Source organism: Schistocerca americana, chromosome 4, assembly GCF_021461395.2.
Source record: "Schistocerca americana isolate TAMUIC-IGC-003095 chromosome 4, iqSchAmer2.1, whole genome shotgun sequence".
Classification (NCBI taxonomy): Eukaryota; Metazoa; Arthropoda; class Insecta; order Orthoptera; family Acrididae; genus Schistocerca; species Schistocerca americana.
Genome location: NC_060122.1, coordinates 793,163,699 through 793,187,242, shown reverse-complemented (window position 1 = coordinate 793,187,242; position 23,544 = coordinate 793,163,699).

Here is a 23,544-nt window from a genome sequence, read left to right as displayed (position 1 = left end):
AAAAACTGGGAAGCAAATACCTCAGTTCTCAAAGACCAACACATCAAAACCAAGGCAACAGTGGGAAAAGAAGTTAGTCATAGATTAGATTGAAATACTTTGCACAACATTTTGAATATGGCAAATGTAGCTGCCTGGCAGATTCTCTGTCTGCCAACACCTATTCGAACCGCCACCCAAAATGAGGCAGCAGCAGAAATTTTATACCTGTTTCAAGTTGATCCAGGCGACTCCTTTAGCTGTCTAGTAACCACGGACAAATGCAGAGTTTATTGTGACCCCGAGGCAAATGGGTGAGCACAGCTGAATAAGATGAAGCCCAACACATCATTGGGCAATGTTATGCAGAGTGGTTTTTGGAACTGCCATGGTGCAGTGTGGCGTTATATGGTGATAACAGATCATGGTCATTAGGGGACAAATAACAGGAGCATGCTACTGAGATCTCCTGACAAGCCTACAGGTAGCTGTTAAGGTGAAGCACCCAATGGGGTGTGCTTACTCCGTGGTATCACCCCCGCTTGTTCCGCACTGGAGAATCACACGTGTTCCTCCTCTGGGCTGTCAAATTGTGCCTCATTCTCTGTATTCTCCTGACACGACTCTCAATGAATTCTTCCTCTTTTTCAGATGAATAAACCATTGCCGGACAGGTTGGTTGGTTGTATTAAAAGAAGGGGAAAGGGACCAAACTATGAGGTCTTCAGTCCCTTGTTTCGAATAAAACAATGCCACAAGCGTGAGAATAAAATAACGCAAAATGGAATGAAAGGAAAAATCACAGAACGATGAAGGGCAACAAAAATGTAAATCGACAAAAGGGGACAATAAAACCACAGAAACGCAAGAAACGGGATGAAGAGATTAAAACAACAAAGCAGATTACCATGGCTGGCTGACCATGAGAATAAAAAAGGAGAAGCCAGCCACTCCGTAACACATTAAAACCTCCACCCTAGAAGCACTAGTGTGGAGGACACAAAGGGACAAAGGTCATGCGCTAAAACTTAGATCAAATGATAAAACCCACACTCATGAATAAAACGTAAAACTAAATCAGCTGATGAGGCGTTTTCAGATAAAATTAGCGGTAACGAGTCCGGTAACCCAAGATTTCGTCGCTGGGCAGTCAATGAGGGACAGGGCACTATAATATGCCCCACTGTCAACCAGGCACCACAACGACATTCAGGTGGGTATTCACGGCGCAGGAGGTATCTGTGGGCCACCCAAGTGTGGCCAATGTGGAGCCAGCAGAGGACAACTGATTCCCTGTGACAGGACCGCATGGAAGTCTTCCACAAATCCGTAGTCTCCTTAATGACACACAGTTTGCTGTGTGTACTGTTATGCCATTCCATCTCCCAAAGCCGAAAAACCCTACGGCGTAAGTCAGAACGCAGGTCAAGTTCAGAGATGCATATCTCCAGAAGGGTTTCCACGTAGCCTGTTTGGCGAGCCTATCGGCAAGTTCATTGCCTGGGATGCCAACGTGTCCTGGGGACCACATAAACGCCACAGAACGATAGGACCGGTCCAGGGCATAGATGGACTCCTGGATGGACGCTACCAAAGGGTAACGAGGGTAGCACTGGTCGATAGCTTGTAGGCTGCTCAAGGAGTCAGTACTCAGGAGAAACTATTCCCTGGGGCACGAACGGATATACTGAAGTACACAAGACATGGCCACCAGCTCTGCAGTGAATACACTGCAGCCATCAGGCAAGGAATGCTGTTCAAAATGACCTCTGTGGACGTAGTCGAAGCCAACATGACCATCATCCATCGAGCCATCAGTGTAAACCACTTCAGAGTCCCAGAACATGTCAAGAATCGAGAGGAAGTGACAGTGGAGAGTGGCAGAAGTAACTGAGTCCTTAGAGTCATGCGAAAGGTCCAGACGAATCTGCAGCCTAGGTGTAAACCATGGAGGTGTATGCGGATGGACCTGGATGGGAGGTGGTAAAGGGAAGGACTGCAGTTCAGACAGAAGGGCTTGCGCACGAATCACAGTTGTTAGCCCTGACCTGGGCCACCGATGCAAGAGATGAACTGCCATGGGTGGAAAAAGGAGATGGTAATTTGGATGCTCAGGAGAACTACGAATGTGTGCAACATAACTGGCGAGCAGTTGTGCACACCGAATCTTCAATGGAGGGACTCCGGCCTCCACCAGGACATTGGTCACCAGACTCGTCCTAAAGCTCCCATCACTAGGCAAACGCTAGAGTGGTGCACTGGATTGAGTACACGCAATGCTGAGGGCGCCGCCAAACCATAAACCAGGCTCCCACAGTCAAGACTGGATTGAACAAGGGCTTTGTAGAGCTGCAACAGAGTAGAGTGACCTGCAACCGAGTTGGTGTTGCTCAGGCAGCAGAGGGCATTGAGGTGCAGCAGCACTTCCGCTTAAGCTGACGAAGATGAGGGAGCCAAGTCAATTGGGCGTCGAAAACCAGTGCTAAGAATCGATATGTCTCCACTACAGTGAGTTTATCGACATGAAGGTAAAGTTCTGGTTCCGGATGAACAGTATGACGCCAACAGAAGTGCATGATACACGACATAGCTGCCGAAAACTGGGAGCCATGGGCGAGAGCCCATGACTGAGCCTTGTGGATGGCTCCCTGTAGGCGCTGCTTGGCAACACCAGTTCTGGTGGAACAGTACGAAATGCGGAAGTCCTCTGCATACAGAGAGGGTGAGACAGACGGCTCTACAGCTGCTGCTAGACCGTTAATGGCCACTAAAAGTAGTGATACACTCAAAACAGAGCCCTGCGAGACCCCATTCTTATGGAAATGGGGGGAACTATGGGAGGCACCAACTTGGACACGGAAAGTGTGGAGCGACAGAAAATTCTGGATAAAAATCGGGAGCAGGCCTCGGAGACCACACCCGTATAATGTGGCAAGGCTGTAATGTCGCCAGTTGGTGCCTTACACTTTGCATTCACTGCTGTTCGGATGCCAGCCTCTAGGGACACAAGATTATCAGTGTTAGAGCGACCCTGGCGGAAGCTGCCCTGACGTGGAGCCAGTAGGCCACGTGACTCCAGGACCCAAACCAACCACCGACAAACCATACATTCCAGCAGTTTACAAACAATGTTGGTGAGGCTGATGGGCCAATAGTTATCCACATCAAGCGGCTTTTTACCAGGTTTGAGCTCGAGACCGATGGTGCTCTCCACCATTGCGATGGAAAGATGCTATCGCACCAGATCCAGTTGAAGATGACGAGAAGATGTCGCTTGTAGTCAGACAAGAGATGTTTAATCATCTGACTGAGAATCCGGTCTGGCCCAGGAGCTGTGTCAGAGCAATGTGCAACTGTGCTGAGAAGGTCTCACTCCGTAAATGGGGCGTTATAGGGTTAACTGTGGCCTGTAGTGAATGAGAGGACTTTCCTTTCGATCCTCCATTTGAGGGTGCGAAAGGCTGGGGGTAGTTCTCTGACGCAGAAGCTGGAGCATAGTGCTCAGAAAAGTGCTCGGCAATCGCGTTTGCGCCGGCACATAGTATGCCATTGTGGTACCCAAAAAGGCGTCTGATCTTCATCCAGACTTGGGAAGGTGACGTATGTCACCCAATGGTTGACACATCCCTCTCCGAACACTTCTGTTTCCATCGTTTTAGAAGCTGGCATACACGGGCACGGAGCTGCTTAAAGGCTATCAGATGCTCTAGGGAAGGATGCATCTTATGTCACTGTAGAGCTCGCTGACGCTCTTCAATTGCCTCAGCAACTTCCGGCGACCACCAAGGGACTGTCTTTCACTGGGGGCACCCTAAAGAGCGAGGGATCGCGTTTTCTGCAACATCACATCGATTTTACCACATGGGGGAGATTCAACGGTGACAGCAGAGGTGAAAGTTTCCCAGTCCACTTTGTTTAAATCCCATATGGGCACGCGTCCATGGGCCTGACACCGGGGCAGTGACAGGAAGATACGGAAGTGGTCACTACCACACAGGTCATTATGTGCTGTCCAGTGGATAGATGGGAGAGGTCCTGGGTTGCAAATTGATAAATCAATGGCCGAGTAACTACCTCAAGCCACATGAAATGTGTGATGGCCTCAGTATTTAAGAGGCTGAGGTCGAACTGAGACGGTAATGTTTCGACATCTCTGCCTTGGCCAGTAAGCGTGGTGTCACCCCACAAGAGGTTATGGGCGCTAAAATCTCCCAAAAGTAGGAAAGGTCTTGGGAGTTGATCAATCAGTGCAGCTAATACATTCTGGGGTACTGCACCATCTGGAGGAAGATATACATTGCAGACAGTTATTTCCTGCATCGTCCATATTCTGACAGCCATAGCTTCAAGAGGGGTTTGAAGGGGCACAGGTACACTACAGACTGAGTTTAGGACATAATCGCAAACTCCACCTGACACTCGATTACAGTTGCTACGTTTCCTGCATAATCCCTTATAGGCACGTGGGGAGGGGGGGGGGGGGGCAGGCGTCCACAGTGCCGGGAACCAGGTTTCCTGGAGGGCAATACAGAAAGCAGGTGTAACGCTTAACAGTTGCCATAGATGAGACAGGCGGTGAAAAAAACCGCCGCAATTCCACTGCAGGATGACATAATTGTGAGACTGGGAAGGCATGGAACAGTTTACACATCAGGGTCACCTGCTGTCACCGAGCTTTTGCCTGAGCCGTCTATATCCATTGTGCCTGAGTGTCCAGTGAGGTCCAGGTCCTCAGTGGATGCCAGAATCTCCACCCCATCCTCAGACACAGTGGTGGTGTGGGTGCCACCACATGTTCCTTGTTCTTGGGGGGGTCATTTTTTTAGACTTGTCGCACTGCTCCTTGGGTTTCCCCGGTTGGAAGGACTTCACTAAATCAGTATCTGGGGCTGAGGATGAGCGTGAAGCCCTACGACCAGCTGATTTTGGGCTCTTCAGCCACTGGTGGGTGTCATCTTTCCCAATAGCAGAAACCTGGGAAGGGAGTGATCCAAGGGACCCCTTCCTAGCGAGAGGAGCCAAAGAAGATTCATGCTTCTCTGGCTCAGAAGTGGGAACTGAAATCCCTGATGGTTGGGGGGGGGGGTGTTGCTCCTGAAGTAGGTGGTGCGGTTGAAACAGGGAGGGAAGTGCCCCCACACCACCAAGAGGGCAGGTGTAGTCTCCCGGTTCTCAGAGGGGACAGGAAGTCGAGGCACTAATGGGGCGACAACAGTTCTCATAGCAGCGGCATATGAGGAGGACATAGCCACAGAATGTAGGTGCTTAAATTTCCTCTTAGCCTCAGTGCAGGTCAGTTGGTCCTCTCTTTCTGTAAAATCCTGCGATGCAATGGACATCCTCAATCTCGACATGTGGGGGTGGAAGTACAGCAGGAAGACTTATGCCCGAACTTCCAGCACTTAAAGCACCGCATTGGGGGAGGTATATATAGCTTGACCTCACAGCAGTAACTATCACCTTGACCTTCTCGGGCAATGTGTCACCCTCAAAGGCCAAGATGGAGGTACAGGTGGCAACCTGGCTATCCCTCGGACCCTGATGGACGCGCCAGACGAAATGAACGTCTCGCTGCTCTAATTGGCGTGCAGCTCGTCGTCAGATTGCAAAAGAAGATCCTTGTGGAATATAATACCCTGGACCATATTTAAGCTCTTATGAGGCGTGATGGTAACAGAAACATCCCCTAACATGCCACAAGTGAGTAATGCCCGTGAGTGGGCAGAGGATGCTGTTTTTATCAAAACTGACCCGGAGCGCATTTTGGACAAGCCCTCCACCTCCCCAAACTTGTCCTCCAAATACTCCACAAAAAACTGATGCTCCATGGACATGAAAGATTCCCCATCAACTCTCGCACATACAAGGTACAGGGACGAATAAGCTTCACTGCCATTCTTAGCCTGGTGTTCCTCCTGTGGAGTGGCCAAAGAGGGAAACGACTTGGGGCCATATTTCTTGGCAGTGAAGTTAGACTTTGCCTGCTTAGAGACGGCTGGCGGCGGACCACCAGCAGAGATAACATACTACGCTTCAGGGTGTGTCATCTGCCCTGATTTCGCCCCCCCCCCCCCCATTCCGACCAGGGGCCCTCCCCACTGGCGCCACCCAGCCGCAGCAAAGGCCACTTGGCAGGGTGGCCATTGCCAGAAATCCCGATGCTCCAGGGTGACGGGCAGCTACTCCTTGGCATACTTGAGGAGTTAACAGTGCAGGCGTCAGCAGAGCGATCCTTGTGTTGTCAGGGGGCTACAACCAACAGGGTACATGGTGGCCCCACCACAATGGACTGGCTACTGTGCTGGATAAGAGGTGTAAAGAAGTCCATGGTCATCGTCGGCTCTGGAAGTGACACTGCATAGTGCATGGTGGAAAACACACCCAGGAAGGTGTCCTCGCCCAAGAGATGGAGAATGGGCGGGACTGCAACACAGCAACGAGAAAATGGGCTAAAGATCCCAATGCGCCATGGACACTATGCACCATGTAAGGTGCCCTTCCCAATTTGGCTTGCTCTTTGGGAAAATTTTGAAAAATGGAGGTCAGACCCTACAGGGGACCATCACATGAAGGCTGAAGCATGTGAGATTCCATTTAGTCGTCTCCTACAATAGCATTGCCTGGCAGCCACTTTCAGATTGATGAGATGAAAAGTTTTGTTAAACGTCAAAACACTGACATCTACAGCTGAAGTCTGTGTCCAAGTCATCCATCAATGGAAAAATGTGTTCACTGAAAGGTGAATATATAGAGGTGGACTAACTTCAAGTTTCATGGTCGCATCTTTTTTAAGTGATACTGTCCTTGTAGTATCACAGTGCCGGTCTTATATTACCGATTCCCATGGCAAAGCAGAATGTCATAACACTGCTCAGTTCATCTCCCAAACAGTGAATGAATACACATTCCAACATTGCAAAGTCTCTATAAATTTGTACTTGGCCAAAAATGAAGGGACATACTATTCCAATGATCAAAAGCGTAACTCTGTGAATGTTACATGTTTGTTTTGTTTTAGGGCGCAAGAAAACTAGAGTCACACGCGCCCATGTCACAACCATAGAACACGAAGATAAAAAAGGGGTTAAGAATGACTACACCTTATCCCGGTGAATGGAAGGAAAGACAACTGTCAGAAAGGTCACAGTTCGTAGTAATAGACGGACATTCATCGAATAAAACAGAAGTAATATCCGGCGTCCCCCAAGGAAGTGTTATAGGCCCTCTATTGTTCCTGATCTATATTAACGACATAGGAGACAGAGTAGCCGTCTTCGATTGTTTGAAGATGATGCTGTCATTTACCGTCGTGTAAAGTTATTAGATGATCAAAACGACTTGCAAAATGATTTAGGTACGATATCTGTATGGTGCGAAAAGTGGCAATTGACCCTGAATAAAGAAAAGTGCGAAGTTGTTCACATGAGTACTAAAAGAAATCAGCTAAATTTCGATTATGCGATAAGTCACAAAAATCTGAGGGCAGTAAATTCAACTACATACTTAGGGATTACAATTACAAATAACCTAAATTGGAACAATCGCATAGATAATATTGTGGGTAGATCAAATCAAAGACTGCCATTCATTGGCAAAACACTTAGAAGGTGCAACAGGTCTACCAAAGAGACAATTTACACTACGCTTGTCCACCCTATTCTGGAGTACTGCTGTGCGGTGTGGGATCCACATCAGGTGGGACTGACGGGTGACATCGAAGAAGTACAAAGAAGGGCAGCTCTCGTTTAGTATTATGGCGAAATAGAGGAGATAGTGTCAGAGACATGATACGTGAATTGGAGTGGCAATCATTAAAACAATGGCGTTTTGCATTGCGACAGGATCTTCTCATGAAATTTAAATCACCAGTTTTCTCCTTGGGTTGCGAAAACATTCTGTTGGCACCCACCTACATAGGGAGAAATGATCATCACGATAAAATAAGAGATATCAGGGCTCGCACAGAAAAATTTAAGTGCTCGTTTTTCCCGCGTGCCGTTCGTGAGTGGAACGGTACAGAAACAGCATGAAGGTGGTTCATTGAACCCTCTGCCAGGCACTTTATTGTGAATAGCAGAGTAATCACGTAGATGTAGATGCAGATGTAGAAAAACTGGGACTTAAGGAAAGGTCCGTAAAATACGCCATAGAGAAACCAAGGTCCTGATCTAAAGATCGAATGTGCTTCACCATACTGCTACAATGGATAATAAGTAAAAGGCGATCGACGGCCCACATGTCATTTGCTAAAATGGCGGTAACTCAGATGGTAAACATAAACGAGAACGTAAGTTGTTAAAAAAAATTACAGCATTCCGTCAGGAAACGGCGAATCATCAGAGGCTGAGGGCAATGTCGATGGCGAAAAGACAGTGTCCAATATGCAATCTAGCTTAAATGATCTTCTCAGGGCGAGAGGAAGTCGTCCAAGTCGCTGGGAGAGGCTTCATTCCCTGGAGCTTGTTCCCATGAATGCAGGACATTGGTGATGCCAAAGTGAGACCACGCACTGACAGACGGCAACACAGAGATCATCAGAGGAAATGGACGCACTAGCGGGCCGAAATACGAGGACTGCAGCCTCGGCAGCAGCATCAGCGGTCTCGTTTCCCGTCAGACTGCTGTGACCAGGAACACAAACATCACAGTGACTCCAGCAGGAGTGAGCTTTCCTGGACCCATTCCACTAAGGGATGAACAGTGTACAGCACATGGAGGCTCTGAAGGACACAGAGTGTTCGAGCAGATGATGCAATTGAAAAGGCTGAATCTCCAGATGTACTGCATGACCCAGTTCAGGGTGAAGAGCTCCGCTGTAAATATTGAGTAGTGTTCCGGAAGCCAACACAGAGAATAGTCTGTGCCAATGACGAAGGCACACGCGACACCACAGTCAGTCCAGGAGCCATCAGTGTACACTAAGGTATTATCACGATGTTCCATGTGAAGATCATGAAACTTACAGCAGTAGTGTGAGACTGGTGTAGTGTCCTTAAGAAGCAAATGAAAGCCAAAGTGAATACAGGCAGCTGCACAAAGCCAAGGTGGTGGAGCTCACACCCACCAGGAAAGTGGCAGGTAGCATGAAGTTAAGCTGCCAGAGCTACAGCCGAAAGTGAACTCCAGGAGTTAACAGAGAAGGGGGATGCACCCCACACTGGCGATTAAAGGAGTCATAGAAGGAGGCATAGGATAGTGGCCAGGCATGGCAGACAAATGGCATGCATATCTGCTGAGGAGAAAGCCAAGGTGGTAGCTCGTTAACTTGTGCTTACACTCCCAACCAGGCTAGTGTAAAAGGCGCTAGTGGCCAAACAGGTGCCCCTATGGTGGACAGTATTGAGACAGTAAGAGGGACAGACGTGCAGAAGCATACACGGAACACTCATAGTCTAGTTTCGAAGGACAAGGGTCCAGTACAAATGGAGAAGGTTGTCCGATCCACTCCCCAGGAAGTACCGTTGAGGACATTTAGGGACCATGTACCGTGGGCGGCCAGGTAAGACATGTAGGAGGACCAAGAAAGTTTCCTAACAACTATGAGCTCCTGGAATTTCGTAGTTTCAACAAACAGAAAAGCAACAGGCTCAACATGTAAAGTTAGTGGAAGAAACCGATTTTGCGCCGCCAGAAATTCATAAAACGGTTTTTTCAGTGGAAAAGCGAAAGCCATTATCAATGCTCCATGACTAAACACGATCGAGACGTCCTTGAAGAGGCTGTTCAAGGAGACAAGCCTTTGGAGAACTGTAATAGATCACAAAACTGGCAAGGAAAAGGGAGCTGGAGATGCCCAATGCGAGGCAGGCCATAATAGAGTTGACATCTTGGGTTGTCGGGTGTTCTGCCGGATATCAGCGTCATACTTGCACGATATTTCGGTCACGTAGCTCGTAACCTTCATCAGGTGCGACCTGAGACTGCTCCTCGAGTGGACCTGGAACACCTAGAACCGCAGCGGACGGAAAACGGAGCAGAAACGCTCCGGCAGGTCGCAGGGGATGGGCGCGGACCACAGAGGAAGCGCCTGCAGCCGTTGGTGGAGGGGGAAGGCCACAGGCATAAATACTGGACCAGGTCCACTCGAGGAGCAGTCTCAGGTCGCACCTGATGAAGGTTACGAGCTACGTGACCGAAATATCGTGCAAGTACGACGCTGATATCAGGCAGAACACCCGACAACCCAAGATGTCACTAGATTTCCGGGAAAGCCTGAAGAGTTACATAATAGAGTTATTGGCAATAGCAAAGAGGATAATGCTCAGTACAGAAATTTCATAGTAGAAAGGGGACAAGAGTGACTTAAATAATTATAGACCAATCTCATTGCTGACTTCATTTTATAAAATATTCTAAAAAGTTATGCATTCAACAGTAGTCTCACGTAAGTGAAAATAATTTACACAGCATGTCACAGCTCGGATTCCGGAAGGGTTACTCGACGTAGAATGCTATCTACACATTTACCCATCAAATAGTACAAGCCCCAAATAACAAATTATCGCCAGTTTGTATTTTTTGTGAACTTTCAGAGGCATTTGCCTGTGTGGATCATGTCACACTCCTAGAAAAACTCAGGTTTTATGGAATTGAAGGCTATACACACAGCTGGTTTGACTCACACATACCAGAAAGCAAAAAGTTGTGCTGAATAACACAAATAATGTTGGGAGGGTGGTAAATTCTAGTGAATGGGCAGTTATCACGAAGGGAGTCCTACAGGGTTACATTTTGGGTCCTTTGCTGTTCCTTATTTCATGTGACTGACCTCTCATGTAGCGTTCAGTAAGCAGAACTAGTATTTTTTTGCAGATGACACTAGTGTTATAATAAATCCCATTGCAGAAAAAGCAGCTAAAGATATTGTTAAGTATGTCTTTCAAAGAATTATTAAGTGGTTCTCAGAAAATGGACTCTCCCTCAATTTTGAAAAAACTAATTATATCCAGTTCTGTACACCGAATAGTCATACTGACAATTGATGTAGCATATGAACAGGGCTCAGTTAACAGGGTAGATTTCTCCAAATTTTTGGGTGTTCACATTGATGACAACTTGAACTGGAAGAAGCATATTACTCAGGTTCTTTCGCTCTTTGTATAATCGCTCGTCTTAGTAATAAACAGATCAGCCTCCTAACATACTTCCGTACTTCGCATATTTCCACTCAGTAATGTCTTATGGAATAGTTTTCTGGGGTAACTCACCACTTAGACAAAGTATTGATTGCACAAATGAGAGCAGTGAGAATAATTAGTGGTGTTCACCCAAGGACGTTATGTAGGCACCTATTCAAGGAGTTAGGTATTTTAACTGCACCATCAGGGTACATATATTCGCTAATGAAATTCCCAGCTCAATTCGCGAGAAACAGTGGTGTTCATACGTACAAGAATGGAGGGAAAAATGACCTTTCCTATTCGTTATTGAAGCTGTCAGTTGCTCAAAAAGGAGTACATTATTCAGCAACAAAAATCTTTGATCATTTGCCCAACAACATAAAGTGTCTGGCAGGTAGCAGATCGAGTTTTAAATCTAGCTTAAAATCATTTCTTTTGGACAATTCCTTCTATTCCATGGACGAGTTTCTGTTTCAGAACTGGTAAAAAAAATGTTACCTCTAAATGTAGTTGCATGTGTAGAACTAAAAGTTTCAGTAATATTAATATTAGCACTCTTCATGTGTGTGTTTGTATATCCTGTGATCTGATTTGTACCACATCATATCGATAAAATAATCGTGAAAATGATCTACGGAACATGATACAACTAAACTGAACTAACAGAACCCTGAGGCACATTTCTTGGTCTCAGACAAGGCAGAACTCACAAGTACCTTGAAAACTTGGTCTTTCAATAAAATTCCTGAAGGAAATGGGGCATGCAGCCATGGAAGCCGCACACGTCATGGGTACAGAAGATACTACTAGTTCTCCAGCAGGTGTCGTAATCTTTCTCCAAATTGGAAAACATGGCCACAGTCTGCTATTTCTGGAGTAAACCACTAATAACGTGGGTTGGCAAAGTGGCGAGATGGTCAGCTGCAAAAAAGCGTGCTCAAAATCCACAACGTGCAGTGGTTACTAAATTGCGAGATTCATGCCACCATACCACTCAGGAATGAATCATATGTTCCATCATCTTGCAAAGCAGCTGGTGAGAGAAATGGGATGATACCTCGAAGGAAGCTTTTGTTTTGTTTTGCTTCAGGTTGCGAAAAACAGCTGTGGTCATACCCGCCCAAGTCAAAACTAGAGAATACGAACACAGAGTGGAGTTAAATGACCATCTGTCAGAATAGGAGACAGCTAAAAACAGGCACGTGGAAAAAGGGCTACAAAAACACCATATAGTAATGGAGCTCCAAAACTGAAAATTAAATGGCCTTCGCCATATTGCTTTGTCGGATAAAAAGTAAAACGTGGTCGACAGCCCGTGCATCATTCGCTAAAACGGCTGATAAATCAGGCAGCAAACCCAAACCCAAACCCAAGTTGAAACGTAAAAAAAAAAACGCAGTCCAGCAAGAAGTGGCAGACAGTTAAAATTTGTTCGCAACCGAGTTAAAATAATCTCCTCCCAGCGGTAGAGCCGAGAGGAGGTTGCCCAAGGCGCTGGGAGAGGCTTAATAAGCCGAAGCTTATTCCCAAGAAGGGACACCGCCTCCTGACTGACGGCAACACAGAGATCATAGGAGGGAATATAAGTACTGATGGGCTGAGATACGAGGATTGCATCCTTGGCAGTAGTGTTAGCAGCCTCGTTTCATGGCAGACCAACATGACCAGGGACCCACAGAAACATGACACTGGCTCCACCAACAGTGAGCAAGTGACAGGTTTCCTGGACCCACTGCACTAAGGGATGGGCGGTGTACAGTGCACATAGACTTTGAAGGGCACTGAGTGAGTCTGAGCAGAGGACACAAATGGAAAGGCTGTGTCACTGCATGTACACCGTGGCCTGATACAAGGCGAAGAGCTTGGCTGTAAATACTGAGCAGTGTGCCTGAAGCTAATATCTAAAGACACTGGAGCCAACGACGAAGGCGCACCGGACCCCACGCTCAGTCCGACCGAGAGCCATTAATGTATACAAAGGTACTTTCGTGAAGTTCCATGCGAAGGTCGTGAAACTGGAAACAACAGACTGAGGCTAGAGCAGTGTCCTTAGGAAGCAAATGAAGGCCAAGGTTAACATGGGCGACTTCATGAAGCCAAGGTGGTGAAGGGCTCACACCCACTGGGAAAGTTGCAGGGAGTGTGAAGTTAAACTGCCATAGTAAGTGGCGAAAGCAGACTCCAGGAGGTAACAGAAGAGGTATGAGCCCCATACTGACAATCAAAGGAATCATCAGAGGAGGAGGTATAGGATGGGTGGCCCTGCATGGCAGGCAAACGGCATGCATACCTGCTGAGGAGAAATTCATGTTGGTAGGACAGTGGTAGTTCAGCAGTTTCAGCATACAGAGCCTCAACAGGGACGGTCTAAAAGGTGCCCATGGCCAAACGGATGCCATGATGGTGGATAGTGTTGAGACAATGTAAGAGCGATGGGCGTGCAGACACATAAACAAAGCACCAATAGTAGAATTTCGAATGCACAAGGGAACGGTACAAATGGAGGAGGTTGGCACCCCCAAGAAGTGCCAGTGAGGACACGCAGGAGATTAAGGGACCGCATACAGCGGGCTACCAGGTGAGACACATGGGAGGACCAAGAGAGCTTCCTATCAAACATGAGCTCCAGAAAAAGTCGTAGTTTTGACGAACGGAAGGGCAACAGGCCCAAGATGTAGAGATCGCCACCAGAAATTCATACAGACGATTTTGTCAGTGGAAAAGTGAAAGCCATTGTCGATGCTCCAGGAGTAAAGACAAGCAAGACATTGCTGAATACGCCGCTCAGTGGGACAGGTTCGTGGAGAACTGCAATAGATGGCAAGACCGTCAACAAAGAGAGAGCCGGAGATGCCCGGCAGGAGACAGGCCATTACAGGGTTAACGGCGATAGCAAAGTGGATGATGCTCAGGACGGAACCCTGAGGCACACCATTTTCCTGGATAAAGGTGTCTGACAAGGCAGAACCCACACGCAAACTGAAAAACTCTGTCTTATAAAAATGCCCAAAGAGAACAGGGCAGGCACCCAAGGAAGCCCCACGTGTAAAGAGTATGGAGGATACCATTTCTCCAGCAGATATCTTAGGCCTTCTCCAAGTCAAAAAACACGCCCACAGTTTGGGATTTCCGCAGAAAACTGTTCATGACATGGGTGGACAAAGTAACGAGACTGTCGAGTGCAGAACGCCACACACAAAATCCACACTGTGCCTTCGTTAGTAAATGGCGAGACTCGAGCCATCACACCAGCTGGCATCACCTTGCAAATGCAGCTGGTAAGAGAGATGGGTCGGAAGCTAGAAGGAAGGCATTTGCCCTTACCGTGCTTAGATATGGGTATGACTGGCTTTATGCCAACAACTGGGAAACATGCACTTTGCCCAGATTCAATTGTACATATCAAGGAGAAAGTGCTTCCCGCAAGAGAAAGGTTCTACAACATGTGAACATCGTCTGGCTCTTGGGCAGAGGATCTGGACGAAGTGAGAGCATGATCCTAGCTCCCTCATAGTAAAGGCGGCATTGTAGCACTCACGATTCTGAAAAGAGAAGGGTAATTGCCTGAGCCTCCTCCATTTTTTTCTGATGGGGGAATGCAGGGTGATAGTGGGTAGAGCTCGCAATCTCCACAAAATAGTGGCATAAGGTGTTGGAGATAGCAATAGGGTCCACTATGTCATCATCTACTACTGTCAGGCCAGAAATTGGGGAATGGACCTTGGTCGCAGAGAGCCATCGGAGGTTGGCCCACATGATGGAAGAGGCAGTGGAAGTGTTAAAAGAACTGGTAAATGAAATCCAGCTAGCTGTTTTGCTATCCTCAAGAATGCGACAACACTGTATGCAACTGTTTATAATGAATGCATTTTGCCATAACAGGATGATGATTAAAAACACGGAGAGCATATCTCTGCACACGAGTTGTGTCATGGCACACCTCAGTCCACAACAGGGATGGTAAATAGGAAGTCCAAGGAATGAAACATTCTGCAGCAGTAAGGGTAATGTTTGTAAGATATTCTGGTCATCACAATTGGGGAAACATTGTTCGTCAAAGGTCGCCAGGGAGGACCGAAGCCTCCAGTCGGCCTTAGAAAGCTGCCATTTGGGTGTGCAAGTAGGTGGGGTAGGAGTCAGCAAATGGATAGCGCACAGGAAATACTCGAGTATGTGTCAGAGAGAATGGACCACTTGAGACAATGGGCAAGCTGGGCAGTGCAGAAGGAGAGGTTCATATGGGAATATGCGTGGGTGGAATCTGAAAGGAATGTGGGTGCTCCCATGTAAGGCAGATGAGGTTAAGTTGATTAAGGTCAGCCAAGAGGGCACCTCTCGGACAGGTTTTTAGAGAACCCTAAAGGGGATGGTGTGCATTAAAGCCAGTGAGCAGCTGAAAGGGGTGAGGGAGATGGCCAATAAGCTGGAAGATATGTGCAGCTGGTGACACCGAATGACGGAGAAATGTAAAAGGTGCAAAGGAAAAAGGCGCAAAGGGAAAAAGGTCAAGTGAGGTAGCAAAACGCGGACTGCAGCAGCTTGAAGCTAGGTAGTCAGGAAGATGGGTTGGCTATAAATGTCAACCCGTATGAGCGGCATGACTCCTCCACGAGATGGAATGCGGTTCTCAGGGGGAAGGTCAAAGCGGACCGGGAAGAAATGCGAGAGCTCTAAGTGGTCGTGATGCCACAATTTTGTTTCCTGGAGGCAGAGGACACTGCGATTCCAAGAGCAGCCGTAAGTCCTCTTTCTTTCATAGAAGGCCACAAATGTTCCATTGGAGGAGATTCATGAAGAGGAAAGAGGAAGAGAGAAAATATGAAGGTGTGTCACCTTGGCGGCTGCCAAGTGCCAGACTTCGAAGACTCATTGCTACAGGGTGCAGAGGCTAGAAGAACCTGCTCCATGTGGTCTACAGATGTGTCTGCATTCTCCTCCCCTCAGTCAGCGGAGTCCAGGGTAGAAAGACGGTTGGTGGTGCACACTAGTGGCCTGGAGTTCAGCCAGGTGAGGGTATCATGTGGTGACGCCACTGAAGAGGATATCCAAGTCGGCAAAGGTGAAGACCATTTGCCTTTGATTTCTTGGAGCCTTTCCAGTTGGCAGAGGAAGTCTCAGATGTTTGCTGGCTGGAGGGATGTAAGAAGTCTCCATGGGAGTATTCCTTCTGTCCTTTCCAGGCTCCTGGTTCTGTAGCACGTAACTTTGCACTGTGAGGCAAAAGTTTGGTGGCTTGTTGAAGGGAGGAAATGGGGTTGCTACCATGACACTGGGTGATTTTACAACCACGGTGCTGAATTTGAAGTTGTATGTCTGTGTGACCATGCCCTTTGTGGAGCGAGATGTAGCAAGAACAGTACTGTAAGTGCCAGATCGTAGAACGCAGGGTTTCTGACTAGCCAACAACTTTTAAGTGACAGAGAAAGGCACTTTTTCCTTCACCTGGATGGCCCGCTCACTGAGATACACGAGACAATCTCAGGAGGAGGTGGCATGATCACCACTGCAATTCATACAGTGGGGAGGAGGTGGCAGACAATCACCCTCATGAGCATCCCTCCACAGGTTACACATTTGGCCGGGTGTCCACAGGACATTCGAGTGTGGTTGTGACGATGACACTGGTAGCACTGCATCATGTTCAAAATGCAGTCTGACTGTGATAACTTTAGAGCCTGCTTTGATCTCTGATGATAGCAACACTATCAAAAGTGGGAAAAAAAAGAAGAAAGCGTGCGTGTGGGCACCAAGGGTGCATCTGCCTCTTTCATCACCTGATGGACTATGACTTGATCATGGCTGACTGTCTTCAGTATGTGAAACTATGAGGAACCATGGTGCAGCTTTAAGTTTAGTAGATGTTGCATCTCCACTGGAGTGCTCCATTCAACTGGTGGCCACCTCAGTGGGAGGCGCACTCGCCTTTGGTGATTGTTCACACATCCCAAACACCCGAAGAGGGACCAATCGGCAATTTGGGAAGGCAGCAGCTCAGGCAATCACCTCTCCCTGGGCCTGACCTGTACCAGGGTGTACATGTGAACCCTGTCACCCAGGGCTGGGAATAATGCGTTACCCAGTCACCTGTTACACATCAGACACATGGGCAGGCCTTCAGGAGAACACAAGGAGCAAGTAGAAAGAGGAAAACCTCAAATGGTCTCTTCTTTATTGAAACAATACAGTGCCCAGTATGTTATTCTTGTCGAGGGCTTCAAAAGTGTGTTTCCCCAATTCTGGTTTACAACTCCACCTTCCATGCCATATCCTCCCATACTCCAACTCTATCCACTTACCAGCTAGAAAGAAGCACCATCTTTATTATTCATGAAAACCCTGGATCTAAACAGCTAAATCAAGCTTTTGACTAACTTTCAGTGGCCTGAAATGTCAACATTTCTGCGTCTCCGAAAGTGATACTCCACTACCCATTCTACAAAATTACCTGCACCATCCTTAGAATGCTAGTATTTCTTACTCTGTCAGGTTATATCAGAATGAAAGGCTCACAAGCAAAAACTGTACCACACAACCAACAAATGAGATGCAGAGCCATCCCTGACAGTAGCCACATCATATAACTGTAAGGCATCTTCCACAGTCTTTCAAGAGTGCACCACTGCGAACTGCACTGCATCAGGAATCACTGCAAAACTCACCATGAACAAGTTGAAGTACTCAGTAATGTTCACAGCACGGTTATCTCTGGTAGATATTTCACAACTAGTGACAGCTGGACCCTTCTTACACATCTCCTAATACCTTTCTGAATTGTGTGTCTACCTCCAACACATTCTTCAACCACATTATCTCCTGACTACACAATTTGCTAGTCCTCCCGCATTAAGTTCCACCCCTGCCCTTTTAGCAGCAAGTTATTTCTCACCACTTCGCTTTGCCGCCCCCCCCCCCCCCCCCATTTTAGGTCTAAGAATATTCATCCCTTCTGTCCTTTCAATTACATACCCATCCTTATTTCCTATCCGCCCCTTATCTTTACATGACCTTGTGCAACCTGTAGGGTAAGCACACTGTTGCCATATACTTATCCTCTTCCCTTGTCTGATTTTCTGTCATTCATTCCATCAAACAAAAACCTCGCGCAGTCAGCTTCATCACCAGGGAATGTTCTGAAGACCAAATAGTCCGATTCTTGTCTATGTAACTGTATCATGGAACACCTCCATTATATAATAGATGGAGATATTTCCTCATTCAGTTGATTGTAGGCCACTCTGAATTTTCCAGTATCATTTTAAATATGAATGTATACACTTTTGCTCCAAACAGTGCTAAGCTATATCGTTTACGAAACTGTAAGAGGCATTCCACATGCCTTCACTTTTGGCTGTGTAAGTATTCCACATCCACAAGAAGAGGATGTGCCAACAATGAACTGCTTCAGCACCAGAAGATCCACAATGCTTGCATATCTGGGTACATGTAATCATAAAACAAAAGATGACAAATTATGGATCTTGGACGTTTGGCCTCCCACTGCTTCATTATATCAGGGACAGAAATTCAAAGCCAACATCATTACATTGTCTTAGGAGGTTCTTCAGTTTTGTAGCACTGATTATCTGGCTGAATCTTTGTTGACAAAATATAATGATAGCTTCCTTTTTATCATTTGTGTCATCACTTTGTAGAATTTTTCTAACACATACAAATACCAACTTCTCCTCTTTAGTGTGTTAACATAGTAAATAATGATAAAATCTATTTGTTCAAGTGTTAATTTTATGCTAGCAACCCTATGTTTAAGATGCCCATATCCCAGGATGATATAGTTATCTTTCATGATTTCTTTCATTGTATCTGTTTTTGAATGTCCTTCCAGTGTGGAACCAGACTGGAGATTTGTTTACACCTGTTTTTCAGTCGCATCTATTACGATACCTATTACAAGACTGGTTTGTCAAGGCAGGCACGCGTAACACCCCTCCCCCCCCCCCAACCAGTCTACATAATAATGCAGTGCTTTTAAACAAAGAGTGGAAACCGATTTTCTCAAACTGATATTTATCATAGGAAATTACAGAAGAGAAACCAATAAAATCGCAAAGCTATCATCCAGAGGCATCTAGTGATCAGTTTATCATGCACAAGAAATGGCAAATGAGAAAACTTATTGCCAATCAAAGTAACTTATTTATCAGTTGGTGCTTCTTGTCCCACGTAGCCATAAATTCAGAGAACAATTTATCTTATCACTGTGAAAGATTTTGGAATCTGACAATAATTAAAACAGGATATCAAAAAAGTTAACATTTTATGTAATTTCTTTTTGTACAATATTCACATACAGCAGTTAATATCTTCTTTTATACACTTTACCATCATACACCTCATATCAGGATCTCAACAAGTACTGTTCACATGCATACTGGAGAACAAAATGGACTTACAGAAGATGATAAATTACCTTACACTACTAACTGTAGCTTCACTGAAGCCAGTAGATTAGCTGTTGGAGGAATGTGCCTTTAATGAATTAACTGCTACCAACTACAATACACTTTAAATATGAAGCTCTTTCCCTTCAATGCACAGTGTTTTCTACAAAACTAGGGATGACTGACAATATACTGTAAGAAAAAATGAGAAAGAACACGACAATAAATACAACATAGATACTGTTATGATGCTATAAATCATACAGTGGTCTTACATTTTACATCTTAACACATTACTCACTCTTCACATAAATCTCTTATTTTTCCTTTAAATTAACAATCACAGAACAATTCGTGTCTTAACACAACAATAAAAATAACAACTTGCCAAGAAATTAAGTTTTTACAACTGAGCAACCAAATTTCATTTTAGTGTGTCTTACATAATTGATATAAAATTTTTAAAACATGAAAATGAACTTTACTTGTTTATATTTGTGCTCATCTGTAATGGCAGGTTTGATGCATAAAATATCAAAATTAAGCATGTATACATCACTAATATTAGGAATGAAATATACAAATAAATTAGTTGTATTTGCTTTACATTGCTTTGTTGCTTGACTTACACAGCAATATGAATTGACATAATAATAAATGAATTATCTTTGTGAGTTAACATAAAAGATGAATAATATACTATGAAATGATACAGCATATTTTATGAAGGCAACAGTGTATCAGCTTATCGAACTAATGTATAATAGCACAAAAATTCAGTAAAAATCCCTACTCATTGCAAGACAGCAAATGTGAAACATTTTGTAAATTGGTATACAAATTTAAGGACACTAGGAAAAGGTGTATGTAAGGTAAGGGGTTTGGAGCAGTGATGAGGGGGGAAATGGGACAATTACAATAAAGAAAAAATTAAAAAAAGAACAGTAAATCAGTTAAAATTCTGATTAACTAGACAATGGAACAACAAACAATTGTGTTTTACAACAATTCTAAATACTGTTGATATATCCGAACTAAATACAGTTTGGAACATTCACTTTTGTACAGTGCTGTAATTCTCTGCTATTAGTATGTTGCCAATTAAGTTAAGCAATCTGGAGAAAGTAGCATCAAACTATCAGACTCATAGATGAGTAAACATACAGTGCAACTTTTCTGTACCTCCAGCGTGCTAAAATGAAGTAGCAACGAAATTAAAATTTATTGGATTTTGAACCCTCCTGTGGGCACATTTAATACAATTATTGTGCATTAACAGTGCAGATTCACCCACACAGCACTGTGATATCTGCTCTATAGCCCACAAATCTCAATACTAAACTTAGATAACTCCTCCACTATGGCAATAGCACATTTTCATTCACTTTTATTTTCAGTTTTCTTTCTGTTCCTTATGTCAGTTAAAACATGAATTTATTGCTAGAAGTTTGGCTTGGAACAGCTAGGCAGCTTTGTTGCTACAGTCTCCTGAATGAGACTATAATGTGATGTAGTCATTCAGACATACATCTCAATCAACAGGAAGATGTACACAAAAAATACATACATACTCACTCAACTCATTGAAACACAATGAGAAAATGTAATGTGATACTAGAGATGGTAGTTTAAAATACCAGCATAGTACAACTTTTGTGCCATACAAAAGAAGAGATGAATAAAAAGCAACAATACAGTTGTTCTACTAAATTATACTTGTTTGAACCTAATATTGCCAAAATTCAAGTACACTGCCTTGCCTATATAAGTTATTGCTTCATGACCCATTTTGAAATTAAGAACAGTGAATTATTGGTTAATAGTTAGCATTTTTGAAATTTAACAAAAATTTTTAAATGAGCACCAGAATGAAAATTACTGTGTAACACCCAGCTTAGAACACCACAAGAAGCCATAGCAAGTAGCCTTTCGAACAAAACCCAGCAAATCTCTCCATAAGCATTTCAGTTTACCACTAGAAAGTTGCCCTTTTTCTTTATCTTTGACTTTGTCACGGAACATGGAATTTGCTTATGTGAAGCACAATGAAAGACTGACACTGGAAAATACATCCCATGAACTGAAATCAGTTTTACAATGAAATATAAGAAGTCTGACGATTAAGTAGAGATTCATCATTACGACTTCCTTCCTACGCTTGAAGGATATGCAATACGAGGGAAGGGGGAATCAGGATATGCAATACGATGGGAGGGGGAATCAGGATATGCAATACGAGGGGAGGAGGAATCACTAAGTGTGGCTGATATTAACTCACACATGTCCAATATGTGATGTAGTGTCACTATTGGAATAGGGCACTAACCTCCTACAGCTACCATGGACACTGAACAATAGCTACATGAAATGTTCTGAGTAGGCTATTGACACCTAGTCTGGAAGCCCATACCCCATAACTTATCTTTAAGTATAGCAGCCTACTCCGAAAGTGTTACTCCGGCCATCGAAAGATGCCTACTACAGTTCTCTGCAAAATGGCCGATCTGGGATACAGCAACGTTGGTCCTCAGCCTGAGAGTTTGAAAATTTCATCATATGTCATTTACATTGGCTACAACATTCTTAACTTGTTATACAACAACCTCCCAGTAATTTTGCAACTTTCTCTTTCTATAAACTGGGCATATGTAACAGCACTTCCAAAGTACTACTGTAAAATACAAATTCATCAAGATACTCTCTTAACTACAAAGCATGTCTAGTAAGCAATCCTTTCAATACACAAAGATTTCTCGATGTCAGCAATAACATGCTATAAGAAGTTCCCATGTTCATTTCAATGCAATGAACGAAACGATCTACAGTCTTCTAAGATATTTTTGGCAGTGTCTTCAAGGCACATTAAGGAAAAGAAAAAGCCTTCAGATTTGGAACATGCATTGATAGCCATAACAGCAGTTTAAGTTATGAAACTGTAACTAAAAACATCAAATGAGGCAGTATCGATAATACACTACATAATTGTGACTAACTTTAATAAAAGGGAAAATATATGGAAATGTTTGAAGTGTAATGGTCCATGAAATACCTCATCATCAATTCATAAACTGTACATTCTTAACAGTATAAATCATTTACTCTTACAAATACACAAGGTACCTTTATCTCGTATAACAAAGAATACAAAGAACTTATTTCACAGAGTGCCATAGTACAAAATTAAAGCAGACAGAAAACTTACATAACATGTCTTTGCCCCATTTCATTTCTCCACGGAGAAAAACTTGAAATACCCAAGGAAATTCACTCGACATTCTATTACATAGTTATATCTTTATTTGCTTGTCTAATGATTCAAAAACTTACACAGCAATAAGGAATGTATGATTTGTGTACCGGGGGTGATCATGTTGACATGCATCATGAGTAAAACATTTGTTGTTCTTTGCGAGATATGTATTGGGCTTCCAGGTTAAGCAAAACATCAGCTGTCCTACTGAAAGGAAGCTCTGTACTATGTTCTCTTGCATTTCGGGACAATTATGGTAAGTGAAAAAGTTTATACAGATGAGCCATAGCCGAGAAAGAATTATACTTCATCTCTTATAAGAAGGTAATGAGCCTCATCCTCTGAAAAGGGGAAGAGCTCACCCATGTATTTTGTACAGCAAAGGTAAGAATCTAAGCATCACTAGGTATAGTGTGGCAATTACTGAATGAAAACTTGACAAGTGTATACTACATCTGATGTGTTAACTGATGAATTAACTTGCTGTACCAGGGAAGCCACGTTAAATACATAGATTAGGAATGGTTGCTTGTTTACACGTTACTGAGTTATGCAAAATGAGCACAAAATAACGAACTGCAGAAATAATTTGTATGCTTTCAAAGTAAAAATTTTCTAGAGCTCCCAATAAATTGAAACTAACAAGTACTTCATGCCACATTGGCACTATGTGGATGCAACAGCTCACTCCCTCTTCCATGTGTTGTATGTGTCCATCCTGGACCAAAAAGGACAGACTGATTTTCTACAGCAAAGCTTCGCATATAACAACAGTTACTCTTAGGCGAATTTTTCG